The following is a 16,428-nucleotide window of genomic DNA, read 5'->3' as shown; positions in this document are numbered from 1 at the left end:
AATTTGGGAACAATATAACTGTTGTCTTAAAGTCAATAGTAAATAATTCTAAAATCTACTGTTCTCGTGAAAAGTCTATGAGATTAATAAGCTAGAGGCATTTTCATTTAAGTATGCCTAAGCAAATATAATCCTACCTATTAAAGCAATAAAATAGGATTATGACCAAATCAATAAAAAAGGGGAAAAAATGAAACTTGACCAATGCAAGTAAAAAATGAGAGGTAAAATTATGAGTCTAAGAAAAAAAGTGTTAAGTGGAAAAAACACTAACTTATTAGGTAAAACCCATTATCAGTAATTACATCAGAGAGAATTTTATAAAAGAGAGTCTCAGATTGCATAACAGTACAAGAACCCATCTTTAAAAGATGTTTCTAAAATGTAAAGAAAACTGTACTTGGAAATGCTGTGGTCCCATGGAAGCTGGAATTGGGTTTCATCCTTTTCTATTTAACTCTTTGTTAAGCAACTTGAGTCTTTGTGGTGTGAGTCTTGTCAAATCACATATGGAAATATATAATACACTATAAGTATATATTTAAACATCAAATCAAATATGGAAATATATAATACACTATAAGTATATATTTAAATGTCAATGCATTAGGTATCTATACATCATATCAATACTGGAATTAAAATATTAAAGGTACAAAGCAATGGCAATGTAATATAAATAATACCATCTCTATTTATGTGTATGTATCTTTTCAGATAATAGCTGCTTGATAAAAGTAAGGAATTGAACATATGGAGTAGATACATATTTTATTTCTTAAAAATATATGACACAAGTATTATAAAATATTATAATTAACACCTACTTGTTGGGTAAATAGGCATATAATTTGCTTCTCTGTATATTTTTCTATGTATATAAAAAATAACAGTTTCAAGTAAGAAAAAAGGGAACCCCACAAAGATGAATACCATATATAAATCTATTTGCTGAAGTTCAACTATTTTGTTTGGCCTTGTTTAATAAAAACAACAAGAACACACTTAGAAGTTTTGATGTTTTCAGTAATCATCTTTGATGGTTCCCCTGAACCAAATTACACATGGAAATTGTTTACACTCAGAAACAAAAATTATGAGAAGATAAAGAATAGCTCTAGATGTAATCTAAAAATTTCATTAGAAACTCTCCTCAAAAAGGGATTATCAAATATGTATTGCCAAATGCTCAGAAAATGTTGTATTTATTCTTGTATTTATCAAGAATGTTTTTTACTATTTATTTATTTAATACTGTATGAACTTTAATTACCTCTGTTTATATCACAGAAAGAACAGGATTCATAAGAAGAATTTAACCAATACTTATCTATTCTTTCTGTGATCCCAAGAGAGAAACATTACATTTGGAGTAGGTTTTGTGAATGTGTTTACTGAGTGGAGATTCTCAAAAACCCGTCTGCATCTTAAAGATAAGGTGAAAGTCTTGATACTAGAGAAATATCTTTTTAAGAATCAACATTAGTGTGGGTGTTTAAGAAAAATAATAGCTTTTGAGGGTGTGCTTATCTAGGAAGGTAACCCAGCAATAATAACTAGCAATCCCATAGTCTCCATTGATGAGGACTGAATTAGATTTCAAGTCCCATCTTTGCCCTACAGAGGCCTGTCTTCTCTTAGAATCTGAGTCAATATGTAGACCAGTGTTAGTGCTCATATTCCTAAAGTCTGACTAGAAATTGAACTACATTGCGCAGGAAGAAATAGAGTGAAGTATTTAGAACCAACTCCTTCTTTTGAAAATAGGATAGATGCTTTTCCCCAGTTACTAGGTATTTAAAATCAAAAGATTTGAAGTAGTGTTATATGGTGGTAGAGGTGGACCTCTGTAGTAGCTGCAGTGTTACTGGGAAACATGGAGGGAGAAAAATGCAAAGAGCCTTCGAAAACTGTTGTATTTGAAAAAATACATTATTCTAAGTGTCTTTCCTTAGGCAGTGCAACAGACATTCTAAGTGAATTGGAATTAAAACTATAGATATAAATGGGTATTGGTTGAGAAGCTGTAGTCTGAAGTGGAAAGGAAAGGATCATTAGCTTTGGGGGTGGTTGTAATGTAAATCTCCAGATTTATTACAACTCAGAAAGAATCAGGCATGAAAGACGTTAAGAAAAAATGTGTTGATTGCTTCAGTGGCCATAAAAAACACCCACTGAGAAGTGCAATGTGATGGGCCTACCAGTATCAGTGTTGGTTTGTTTATATACACATTATATGTATGTATGTTTGTATATTATTCCAAACATTATTGTTCTGGTGTAACTAAGCATCTATAATTCACATCACTTTGCCAGGAGTTTAAGGCATTATTTTTACAATGCATATTTATATTTAAATACATTTAAGCTCTCCCATTCCCATTTTGGGGGTAGGTTTTAATATTTATCTTAACTGGCTGGCATTTAAGCCCATAGCATTTTATTCTAAGCTCTAATCTTTTGTTCACATTCTCCTCCTTAAATATTTTGAAAGAAATCTTGACTATTGTCATGTCTTTCTAGATAGAAGGAAAAAACACCCTGGGGTGGAGGAGCATTTAAGATGAATTCAATTTATCTAAAAACAAACAAACAAACAAACAAACAAACAAAAAGAACCTCTGTCTACAGACATAAGCAAAAAAATTACTCCGCAGCATTACTTGTCAAACAACCATCCAAACCTGTTCCCTGAAAACCAGGGGTAAAAAACACTCATTACTTCAATATTGGGATTCTAAATAACCAAGGATATGACAATATAAATCCTTTTACTTATATCTTATGAGAGTGCTGTTAACATTCCAAATATGGGCAGATCATCTGACATGGGCATTTTTTAAAATCTCTGTGGTTCTATCACAGGAAATAGTCTTCTTCTAGAAAGCACTACGTCAGCTAAAGGTACATCACACAACTTGCATTTTACAAGAGTGAACGAAGTGTTAAAAAAGCAAATACATTTTTGTTGTTGTTGTTCTAGGAGAAATCAGCACAAGTAGTTTATCTTTGATTGGAATTTTCTAGTGAGAATGGGGGGAAAGCTCAAAATAAAGATGCCTATTTCAGCAGTTCCTAGAGAAAGGAAAGAATTTTACATGTGATTTTTTAGAATGCACCTTGAATTAATTTGACATTAATTATTCACTTGATAGTCCAAATTACACATTTTCTTTGCATAAAAACCAGGTGTGCTACAAACACCCAAAGCATCTGCTATATTTTGCACACAAGTCAAGGGGGGATAGCACAGTGAAACACGAACATTGCAGCAGGATGGTTCTAGTTCTTACTTCCAGTGGCATAAAAAAAGACAACAAATTAAAAGAATTCATTTTTACTTTGTTCTTTGAAATAAAGTTTGTACTTTGATGCTGAAATAAATCATACAAAACTTAATGAAGATACATATATTAACTTCAAACATTAAGAAAATTTTACTTTCATTTAGACACCAATAAATCCAAACAATGTTAGGCTTAAGATCCCATTTTTTACCATGAGATATTAAAAGTGGCATGTTATAATCATGTTGTCCTAAGGAGGATTACTGTCCTTTGGAAAGAATTACAGGTTCATAATTGTTTCAAGACATGAGCCCTTGAGATGAACAAAGCTTGAATGACTAATCAGTGAAGTAATTCAAAATGTCAGTTTTGCAGTAGAAAGATGTGTGTTTTTTTATATTTAATTATTTTATTTATTTTTTTCCATTATAGCTGGTTCTGTTAATTTTTTACTGTACATCATGGTGACCCAGTTACACATACATGTATACATTTTTTTTTCTCACATTATCATGCTCCATCACAGGTGACTAGACATAGTTCCCAGTGCTACACAGCAGGATCTCATTGCTAATCCATTACAAAAACAATACTTTACATCCATTAATCCCAAGCTCCCCAATCACCCCACCCCTCCAACTCCCCCTTGGCAACCACAAGTCTATTCTGCAGGACCATTGTTTTTTCCTGTGGAAAGGTTCATTTGTGCCATATATTATATTCCAGATATGAGTGATATCATATGCTATTTGTCTTTCTCTTTCTGACTTACTTCACTCAGGATGAGATTCTCTAGTTCCTTCCATGTTGCTGCAAATGGCATTATTTTGTATTTTTATGGCTGAGTAGTATTCCATTGTGCATATATACCACATCTTCCTAATCCAATCATCCGCCCACGGACGTTTGGATTGTTTCCATTTCTTGGCTATTGTGAATAATGCTGCAATGAACATCGGGGTGCATGTGTCTTTTTCAAGGAAAATTTTGTCAGGATGTATGCGCAAGAGTGGGATTGCTGGGTCATATGGTTTTCTAAGGTACTTCCATACTGTTCTCCATAGTGGTTGTACCAGATTACATTCCCACCAATAGTGCAGGAGGGTTCCCTTTTCTCCACACCCCCTCCAGCATTTGTTATTTGTGGACTTCTAAATGATGGCCATTCTGACTGGTGTGAGGTGGTATCTCATGGTAGTTTTGATTTGCATTTCTCTAATAATCAGGGTCACTGAGCATTTTTTCATGTGCTTGTTGGCCATCTGTACATCTTCCTTGGAGAACAGTGTATTCAGGTCTTTTGTGCATTTTTCCATTGGGTTGTTGGCTTTTCTGCTGTTGAGTTGTATAAATTGCTTGTATATTCTAGAGATTAAGCTCTTGGCAGTTGCATCATTTGAAACTATTTTCTCACATTCTATAAGTTTTCTTTTTGTCTTTTTTGTTTCCTTTGCTGTGTAAAAGCTTTTCAGTTTGATTAGGTCCCAATGGTTTATTTTTGCTCTTATTTTTGTTGTTTTGGGAGACTGACCTTAGCAAATATTCATAAGGTTGGTGTCAGAGCATTTTTTGCCTATGTTCTCTTCCAGGGGTTTGATGGTGTCCTCTCTTATTTTTAAGTCTTTCAGCCATTTTGGGTTTATTTTCACACATGGTGTGAAGGTTTGGTTCTAGTTTCATTGCTTTGCATGCTGCTATGCAGGTTTCCCAGAAATCTTTGCTGAAAAGACATTTTACCATTTTATATTCTTGCCTCCTTCATCAAACAATAATTGACCATAGGTGTCTGGGTTTATTTCTGGATTCTCTATTCTGTTCCATTCATCTGTCTGGCTATTCTGGTACCAGTACCACACTGTCTTGATGACTGTGGCTTTGTAATATTGCCTGAAGTCTGGAAGAGAGATGTCCCTGCTTGGTTTTTGTTCCTCCTGATGGCTTTGGCAATGCTGGGTCTTTTGTGGTTCCATATAATTTTTTGGATTGTTTGTTCTAGTTCTGTGAAAAATGCCATGGGTAATTTGATAGGGATTGCATTGAATCTGTAGATTGCTTTGGGTAGTATGGCCATTTTTACAATATTCATTTTTCCAATCCGTGAACATGAAACATCTTTCCATTCTTGGCACCATCTTTAATTTCCTTGATTAATATTTTATAGTTCTCAGCATATAAGTCTTTTACTTCCTTGGTCAGGCGTATTCCAAGGTAGTTGATTTTTTGGGGTGTAATTTTAAAAGGTATTGTATTTCCATATATCTTTTCTAATATTTCATTGTTAGTATACAGAAATGTGACTGATTTCTGAATGTTAATCTTATATCCTGCTACTTTGCTGAATTTGTTGATCAGTTCAAGTAGTTTTTGAATTGAGTCCTTGGCATTTTCTAGATATATTATCCTGTCATCTGCATACAGTGACAGTTTTACTTCTTCTCTTCCTATTTGGATGCCTTTTATTTCTTTTGTTTGTCTGATTGCTGTGGCTAGGACTTCCAGTACTATGTTGAATAACAGTGGTGAGTGGGTATCCCTGTCTTGTTCCAGATTTTAGTGTTAAGGGTTTCAGCTTTTCTCCATTGAGTATTGTGTTTGCTGTGGGTTTGTCATAAATGGCTTTATTATGTTAAGGTATGTTCCCTCTATATTTTTATCATGAATGGATATTGGACTTTGTTAAATGCTTTTTCTTCATCTATTGACATGATCATGTGGTTTTTTATTTTTATTAATGTGGTGGATGACATTGATTGATTTGTCTATGTTGAACCATCCCTATGCACCTGAGATGAATCCCACCTGGTAATGGTGTATGATCTTTTTTATATGTTGTGGGATTCAGATGACTAGAATTTTGTTGAAAATTTTTGTGTCTATATTCATCAAAGATATTGGCCTATAGTTTTCTTTGTTGATAGTATCTTTGTCCGCTTTTGGAAATAGCGGCAATGATGGCAGCATCATAGAATGTCTTTGGGATTGTTGCTTCTTCTTCAACTTTTTGAAAAAGATTAAGGAGGATGGGTATAAGTTCCTCTTTGAATTTGCCTGTGAAGCCATCTGGTCCTGGAGTTTTATTTGTAGGGAGTGTTTTTATGACATATTCAATTTCATTTCTAGTGCTTGGTCTGTTCAGTTGATCTATTTCTTCTTGATTCACTTTTGACAGGCTGTACATCTCTAGAAAGTTGTTCTTCTAGGTTGTCAAATTTGTTGGCATACAATTCTTCACAGTTTTCTCTCATGGTTTTTTTGTAATTCTGCAGTATGTGTTGTGACTTCTTTTTCTTTTCCGATTTTGTTTATTTGGGTTTTTTTCTCTCCTCTTCTTAGTGAGTCTAGCAAGAGGCTTGGCGATTTTGTTTACCTTTACAAAGAACCAGCTCTTGGTTTTATTGATTTCTTCCATTCCTTTTAATATCCATTTTATTGATTTCCTCTCTGATCTTTATGATTTCCTTCATTCTTCTGCCTTTAGGTTTTCTTTGTTCTTCTTTTTCTAGCTCATTCAGGTGGTGGGTTAAGTTGTCAATTTGAGATTTTTCTTCTTTTTTTGAGGGAGGCCTGTATTGCTATGAATTTCCCTCTGAGCACAGCTTTTGTGGCATCCCATAGATTTTGAGTGGTTGTATCTTCATTGTCATTTGTCTCGAGGTATTTTTTAATTTCCTTCTTGATTTCCTCATTGATCCATTGGGGTTTTAGTAGCATGTTGTTTAGTCTCCATGTAATCAGTTTTTTTTTTCCTCATTTCTTTTCCTGCAGTTGACTTCTAGTCTCATGCCACTGTGGTCAGAGAAGATACTTGAAATAATTCCTATACTCTTAAATTTATTGAGGTTAACAATGTGCCCCAGGATGTGATCAATTCTTGAGAATGTTCTATGTGCACTTGAGAAGAATGTATATTCTGATTTTTTTGGGGGGGATGTAATGTCTTATCATTTTTTTTAACTTTTATGTTGTGTCCTTTAGGATCTCTGTTGCCTTACTGATTTTCTGTCTAGAGATCCTGTCCATCGATATGAGTGGGGTGTTAAAGTCTCCTATTATAATTGTATTTCCATTGATTTCTCCTCTTATGTTTTTTAGTATTTGTTGGAGGTATCTGGGTGCTCCTATACTAAGGACATATACATTGATGATTGTAATATCCTTTTCTTGAATGGATCTTTTTGTCATTAAATAGTGTCCTTCTTTGTCTTTCTTAATGGCCTTTGTTTGAAAGTCTATTTTGTCTGATACAAGTATTGAAACTCCAGCTTTCCTCTCTTGTCCATTGGCATGAAATATCTTTTCCCGTTCCCTCACTTCCAATCTCTATGTGTCTTTGTCCTAAGGTGAGTTTCTTGTAGACAGCAGATCAAAGGTTTTTGGTTTTTTATCCAATCTGTCACTCTGTGTCCTTTGACTGGAGCATTTAGTCATTGACATTTAAGGTGATTATTGATAGATATGTATTCATTGATATCTTAAGCCCTGTTTTCCAGTTTTCTATGTTTTCTATGTTTCTCTTTTCTTCTTTCTTTGGTTGGATCATTTTCGTTTATTTTATGCTTGAGTAATTTTCCTTTCAGTTTTTGTGAATGTAACGTACAGTTTTGATTTGTGGTTGTCATGTATTTTAACTATGGTAACTCCTTCATATATCTGCTTGCTTTAGCCGGATAGTCATATAGGCTCAAATACACCATTAAAATTTAAAAAAAAAAGAATCTATATTTTCTTACTTTCCTTCCCCACATTGTATGATTTTGATGTCTTTTTTTTAACATCTTGTTTATATCTGTATGCTGGCTTATTTCAGTGATTGCTTTTCAACTATTATCTCCTCCATCCTATTTCTTCTTGCTTCTTTTTTATTATTATTATTTAGAGAAGCCCTTTCAGTATTTCTTTTAGAATGGGTTCAGTGTTGCTGTACTCTTTTGTTTGTTGGAGAAATTCTTTATCTCTCCTTCTATTTTAAATGATATTCTTGCTGGATACAGATTCTAGATTTCAGTTTTTTTCCTTCCAGACCTTTAAATATATCGTGCCACTCCCTTCTGGCCTGTAGTGTTTATGAAGAGGTTTGGGGTTTCCCTTATGATTAATGCTTTGCTTTTCTCTTGCTGCCTTTAGAATCTTCTCTGTCTTTAAATTTTGCCATTTTTATTATATCTTGGTGTGGGCCTGTTTCGGTTCAACTTGTTTGGGTCCCTCTGTGCTTCCTGTATCTTGATATCAGTATTCTTTAGATTTTAAAGTTTTCAGTCATAATTTCTTTAAATATATTTTCAATCCCCTGTATCTTTTCCTTCTGGAATTCTTATTATGCGCAGATTGGCCTGCTTTATATTATCCCATAGTTCTCTTATATTGTTTTCATGTTTTTTTTCATTTGGTTTTGTGTCTTCTGTCCTGATTGGGTGATTTCCATTATTCTATCTTCCATGTCACTAATTTGTTCCTCTGCATTATTCATTCTGGTCTTTATTACCTTTAGCTCAGTTTGCATCTCTGCAGATGTATTTTCTAGTTTTTCTTGGCTCTTCCTTATATTTTCCAGTTCCTTTCTAAAGGAATCTGCATTGCTGTTCATACCCTCTCTGAATTCCTTGATATTCAGCCTTAATTCCTTCAGTATTTCCACTGTCTCCCTTTTGAACTCAGTCGGTCAAACTGCAGAGGTGTTTCTGCTTTAGGTGATTTCTCCTGTTGCTTTACATGGGAATGGTTTTTGAGCTTCTTCATCTTGTTTGTGTTTTTCTTTTTCTGTGATTTTGGGGAAGCCAAACTGCAGTCTTGTCAAGGCTACTTCTATTCATATCACCCCTTTGTATTTTTTGGGGGGTTACTATTTATTTTTGGGGTAGGAGTTTGATTATCTGCTGTCTTTTTCTTTGGTGTGAGCAGGGTGTTATCCCCAGGATGCTCAGTGTGTTTTCAGGGAGAAGGAGGCCATGGGTAAGGCCAGCAGTCAGTGCCTGGTCATTGTGGTCTCAACAGCTGCAAGGACCTGCAGGAAGGTGGCACAGGATACTCCTAGTTGCAGGGCCCTGGGAAGTGGTAATGAGCTCTAGGCAAATCTTCAAGGTGACCAGAGAATTTGGCAGTAGCAGCAGCAGAGTGCTTTAGTTTCCAGGGAAGTGAGAGCAACAACAGCTTATGTTCAATTGCAATGCCCTCCTCTGAAGTGATTGGAACTGCAGGTGGTGACTTTTCAAGGACTCCTAGTGGTAGTGTGCCATGACCACCTCTGGATAACTGTGGTGGTTTGCCCCCGGCATCTGTAGACCTTACATGAAGCAACCCATCTCACTTAGCCCACATAGAAGGTGCTGCACAGGCCGCTCCTAGTTGCAGGATCCTGGGAAGTGACAGAGATCAGGCATGTGGGTACTGCCCAGAGTGTTTGGCAGTGGCAGCAGTGGGACAGGTATGTTCCCAGGGGTGCGAGAGCACCAGCAGGTGGTGTTCCGTGACAATACCCTCCTCTGTGTTTCCCTTGAGGTGAATGGGGCTGCAAGTGGTATCTGTTCATGGACCCCTAGTGGTGGCAAAACACTCCCACCTCTGGAGCCAGAGGTAACTGCAGAGGTTTGCCCCCACCTCCTGTAGACCATGCAAGAAGCACCTCAGCCTGCTTAGGCCCCATTGGAGGTGCTGCACAAGCTGCTCCTGGTTGCAGGTTCCTGGGAATGGACAGTGATCAAGCATCTGGGCACTGCCCAGAGCATTTGGCAGTGGCAGCAGCAGGGTGGGTATGCTCCCACGGGAGTGAGAGCAACAACAGGTGGTGTTTCATCACAATGTCCTTCTCTGTGGTGCCCTCTGAGGTGGTTGGGGCTGCAAGTGATTTTTGTTCAGGTATCCCCTGTCATGGGGCCACGCCCAACTCTGGAGTCAGAGATAAGTGGGGTGGTTTGCCCCCACCACCTGCAGGCCATGCAAGAAGCACTGTGTCCCACTTAGCCCTTGCAGGAGGTGCTGTATCAGCTGATCCTTGTTGTAAGGTCTTGGGAAGGGACAGTGACCAAGTATCTGGGTACTGCCCAGAGTGGTTGGCAGTAGAAGCTTCAAGGGCATGTGTGTTCCCAGGGAGTGAGAGCAACAGCAATGGTGCTTGGTTGTTTTTCTTTTTTGCCAACCCCTGAGGTGACTGGGGTCACAGGTGGAGCCCCTCACAGGGCCCTAATGGTGGCAAGCCATGGCTCACTCTGGCCTCTGAGACAACTTCTATGGTCTGTCCCTGCCACATGTAGATCATGTAAGAGGCACCATATCACACTTAGCCCCCTGATGCCCTTACCCCACACAGGAGATGCCTGGTCAGCAGTAGCCTGCACAAGAAGCTCCCAGTCTCCCCTAAATGAGCAAGAGGCTTCTCACTGTCTGTAGCATGGGGTCCAACCCCTCCTCCTCTTGCCCTCCCCAACAATGGTGCCTTTCCTCTCCTGTGGGCCTGGACCTTCTCCCGGATTCCCTGTGCCATGGCATCCCACTCCCCACCCCTTAGTGTATTGCTACCCCACCCATGGTGCACTGCCACTTAGTTCCTTAGGCTGTCTCCAAACCTCCAACCCCAGTCCTTTCCCTGGGACTGATTGACCTCTGGAGCCTGAGTCTCATTGCCCAGCCCCTGCCCAAGTGTCTCAGGCTGTGGTGTCCCAGCCTGTGGTTCAGATGATCTGTGTGGCTCTCACTCTGCTTTGCCATTGGCAGTCCAGCTGCTGCGCTTTTCTCATCGACTTTGAGGTCCCTCCAACTCAGCTGATCTTTCCGTCAGTTAGGTGGCTTCCCAGTATGTGGGTTCCTTTTCTCCTTCACACCTCCCCCTCAGAAATACTAGTCCCATCCTAATTCCTTTTCTCTCTTTCTCTTTTTTTCTTTTGTCTACCCAGTTATGTCAAGAGTTTCTTGCCCTTTTTGGAGGTTTAAGTTCTTTTGCCAGCATTCAGTTGATGTTCTGAGTCATTTTACATGTAGGTGTGTTTTTTTGATGTGTTTGTAAGAAGGTGAGCATGACCTCTTGCTCCTCCGCCATCTTGATCCCACAGCTGTTTGTTTTTAAAGCCCAAAGTCTAGGAGAATGGTTAGATAATAAAAACTTCCATGAAGAGCTTAGAGGGAGCCATGGAGAGCTTGCCTGGGCCTGTGTTAGCAGCAAAGAAGATTGCATGCATTTGTCTTGGTCTGTTCACTTAAACAAAAGATATCACACTATTGGGTTTGGTGTATGTGTTCTGGGGCAAATCCACAAAATAAAGGCTCAAAACTATGCACTGCAGCATTTTTCTTCTCCCAGGTATTATAATTAGGTTCTTTTATACCTACTATTATGATCAACTTTTAATAAAAGGAAATGAGATATATATTCAATCATCCACAGATCATATGATTTCAGTTCAGGTAAGGAATAAGCAAAATGATTGATTTCTCTCTCTAAAGTGATAAGGGGCATATTTTCCTGAAAAAAAAAAATCAAGCAACTTATTTTGCACTTGCCTGCCTCAGGAGTTGCTTAAAATAAGTAATTAGGTGATCCACTTCCTTAGATTTTCATGGTGGATTAGGTTTCAACACAGGCATTTTTTAAATCATATTATTACCTTGCATTTTTTTCTCTTTTGTCAATTTTCATCCCTTCTGGAAAAAAGGAAATGTTGATGAATATTGACTCTGAATACACAATTTTTGGGAAAAAAACCTTAAAATTCACAATTATTTGTTACTTAAAATATATCACAAAACTACTTATTGTAAGGAGAGAACAGGTTTCAAATAAAAGAGCAATTGTTTTTAAGTGGGCTTTACAGATAACACTAAGAATTCCTAGTCCTCTCAATATCTTGATCTCAACTCCAAAGATGAAAAAAAGACATATTTCTTAAACAGTTCTAAGTTTACCTTTGTCAGAAGGTTGACAGTGATACAAAAAGTAATCAGCATTTAGCAAGTAATAGTTTACTTCCTGTTCCTTATTAAACTCATTACCAAACTTTGAAAAAATTAATCACCTGATTTATTAACTATGATATTTCTCTATTGCCAATGAGAACAAAGGGAAAACTAAGGAATTTAGCAAAATAATATTTCAGGTTTTCAAGTGTACACAGCAGAAATAGAGCATAACTACATTTCCACCCAACACATTAATCTGATTTAATTGGCAAAGCTACTCACACTTAATATTTGATATGATTTTGACACAGTTACTCCATTAATATATTAATACAATGTTCCAGGCATAGCTATACTCACTAAACTTAATGGTGAGGTCAACATTGCCTAGAAAGCAAACATTTTAGTAAAACATCAAATAATCATGAAAACATAAAATTGACAAAGTACTGTCAATAATAGCTCAATAACAAGTGGATGTCAACACTGACCACTTGAGTAGCGTTCTTGAAAAAGAACATACTCTGTTAAAACATACCACCACATTTTGTTATAACTTCTCACTTTCAAGTATTCAGCTTTAAAATCCACAATATTTTTATAAAATTTTATAGCTTTAGCTGATACAAACAAGTTATTTTCTAAAGAAAAGCTGAAAATTGAGAAGTAATCATACCACTGATTCTCTACATGACTATTTATATAAAAACAGATCAAAATTTCACAGGTATTTTATGGAAAGAAATTTGACACATCAGAACTAATGCACTACATTCATTTCTGTAATACAAGGAGATACACCAAATTAGCTTTAACATATATTCAAAATTCACAACATCCTGAATTACCAAATCAATGTGTAAATTATGGTATAATGCACTTTTCTTTACATTTATACTATTCTATTAGACTCAAAGAATTAAAGTAATACGGATCTTAAGGAACGGACTGAAAAGAAAAGGTGACAGGGATAAGTTTTATAAAATATTTTCACATTTGCCCACTGTATTTTAACATTATGTCTGCAGTTCATTGGAGATAGCTGTGGTCTTTGCAAATCTCAGACATTAGCTTAAAGAGTATCTATGAAATTTTGACAAAGAATAACTATAGAAAAGTATTTTATCTCATGTGAATATGACTATGGCATGACAAATAACTTTGCTTTTTACCTATTAGAAGCATTTCACAATTCTGTCTTTAAGAGTTGCTGCAGCTGTGGCACAGGTCACAGCTCTGGCTCAGATTTGATATCTGGCCTGAGAAATTCAATATGTAGTGGGGGTACCTCCAAAAAGTCTGTAGTTTTCCAAGATCTAACAATTATTAAAATAATTTGGTATTAATGTACTTTCATTTTCCTCTAGCTTTTCTTCACACAAAATTTTTCTCATTTTTAACTTTTTAATTTTTTAATCTGGTAATTCATCCTTTCTAGTGAGCAGTCAAGGTACAAAGAGATAAATTGATTTATTTCAAGTATCAAAGAGCTAAGACATAGGTCTTATCTCCCATCTAATAATCATCTCACTACCTCTTCACTCAATCTTTGGATTCTTGTTAATCTCTCTTTTTTTAATTTTATTTTATTTTTATTAGAGTATAGTTGAATTTACAGTGTTGTGTCAATTTCTTCTGTGTAGCATAGTGACCCAATCATATATATGTGTGTATACACACGCACACACACACACACACACACACACACACACACACACACACACACACATATATATATATATATACACATACACATTCTTATTCTCAAACTATCTTCCATCATGTTCTAAACCAAGAGACTGGATATAGTTCCCTGTACTGTACAACAGGTCCTCATTGCTTATCCATTTTAAATTTAAGAGTTTGCATCTACTAACCCCAAATTCCTAATACATCCCACTTCTTCCCTCTCCTCTCTGGAAACCACAAGTCTCTTGTCTATGTCTGTGAGTCTGTTTCTGTTTTGTAGATAGTTTTGTTTATGCTATATTTTTGATTCCACATGTAAGTAGTATCACTTAATAATTGTCCTTCTCTTTCAGACTGACTGCACTTAGTATGAGAATCTCTAGTTGTATCCATGTTGCTGCAAATGCTAGTGTTTCATCCTTTTTAATGACTAAGTAGTATTCCATTGTATATATGTACTACATCTTAATCCATTCATCTGTTGATGGACATCTGGGTGGTTTCCATGTCTTGACTATTTCAAATAGTGCTGCAGTGAACATAGGGGTGCATGTATCTTTCTGAATGAAAATTTTTCTGGGTATTGAATATATGCCCAGGAGTTGGGTTGCTGGTTCATAAGGTAGTTCTAGATTTAGTTTTCTGAGTAACCGCCATACTGTTTTCCAAGTGGTTGTGCTGATTTATAGTCCCACCAACAAAGAAGGAGTGTTCTCTTTTCTCCACACCTTTTCCAGCATTTGTTATTTACAGACTTTTCAATGATGGCCATTCTGACCAATGCGAAGTGGTGTCTCATTGTAGTTTTAATTTGCATTCTTCTAATAATTAGTGATGTTGAGCTCATCTCTCTTTTAAGATTAACTATGAATCTACCTCTTCTGGTAAACTTTTCTGAGTCTCCACCATGGTAATCCTCAGTGTTGGTTTATTCTTCATTTATGATCTCCTTTCACTTTTAACAAACCATTTATGATAAATAGCATTTATTCCACTGTACCATGTCATTCCCAAAAAGGTAGGGCATGAACTACTGGGGAGGAGGAGTCGTGCCTTATTTATTTTACATACTTTGCCCAATTCCATAGCAGTTTTGAGTTTACATGCTTGAAAAGGCACTCAACATATACTAAAGCAATTAAATCAGCATTTTAATTTTTTTAATAGGTAGATAGTTCACCACAGTGTAACGAGGGATGCACTCAATGTCTGCACAGTTCTCCTAGGTAAAACAAGCAAAGTATTGATCATCACCACTTTTTAAATCTTGCTCAGCAGGAAAAACGATTCTAGGAATTGCTTCCTTGGAACTATGGTATGCCCAACAATGATTCTTCAATGCCAGAAATGCTAATTTACTGGGGCTCTGTCATCAATTGTTGAAGCACTTCTCTTAGAAGTGATGTCACTGCATGGCAAGTTAGCAATTATTTGAGGAGTTATTTCAATAACTGCACAGCTCTTTGTCTGATTAATGAAACTGCCAATGGATTTACAACTCCTGTTTTGGAAATGTATCACTAGAGATTTGCTGAATGGTGTGTCATAAATTCCAGACACCTGAGAAATTACGACAGAATTTGATTAGAATGGCTACTTTCATCTCCCCTTTTTCACTAAATTCACTTCTCATTAACTACTGCTACCACAGTCTGTTCTGAGAGAGGGCTATTTATGACAAGATAGTCTGTTTGCTCAAACCATTCTTTCTTTCACTGTCTGCAGTATCTAAATTTCCTTGTGGACAATATTTAAACATGCCAAAGCAGATCTAAGTAGGGAGAATGTCGAAGGAGAACGTTTCCTCAGAGTCTGTAATGTTTCTGGTGACTGGAGGCAGATTCCAAAAAACATTGAGAAACAAAGCAATAATACTCAGCAGAATATAAGTTATAGTTCAAATACTTTATGTATTGTTAGAAGGGAGGCCTCAGGCTGAATGTCATTAGATGCACAGGGCATGAATTATTCTTCAATAACTCAAACCTCAAGATATCAGATATTATTACAAAAATACAAATATTTTTGTTGTTCCTTTAAAGAACAGTGTATTTTTTAAGCACTACTTTAATATCCCAAAATAATTTCAAACTTTTTTCCATTAATATGATGAAATGAACTCTACTTAAAACAAACTCTCATAAATTAGGAAAAGTCCTAAATCTTATATCATCTGCATGTATGGATATTATAATGAGTTAATAAGTATCTTGAAAGATAATCAATTTGAAATAATCTTTTTCTACTAAAATAAAAATTCAATTTGGACTAATTAGGGGTTATTAAAATTATTAATTACTCCTGGATGTTTCACAGAAACAAAATGTTAAAAATTAATAAGAATACCAACCTTTAATAAGTGATCTCCTTGATATGAGCCAAATAAAAACAAATGCCAAATAAAAAGTGAGCCAATACAAAGGAAACAAACATGGAATGAATCCCAGTACACAGAAATGAAAGTCAACTAACTATCCAAGGACTGTGATCTGTTTCATCATGTTTAGATCAATAAAAGCAGATCTTAAAGATGAATTGATTTTCCTCTTTCAACTCAAACCAAAGA

The sequence above is a fragment of the Phacochoerus africanus genome, chromosome 2 (genome assembly GCF_016906955.1).
Source record: "Phacochoerus africanus isolate WHEZ1 chromosome 2, ROS_Pafr_v1, whole genome shotgun sequence".
Lineage (NCBI taxonomy): Eukaryota > Metazoa > Chordata > Mammalia > Artiodactyla > Suidae > Phacochoerus > Phacochoerus africanus.
This window is presented reverse-complemented; position numbering follows the sequence as displayed.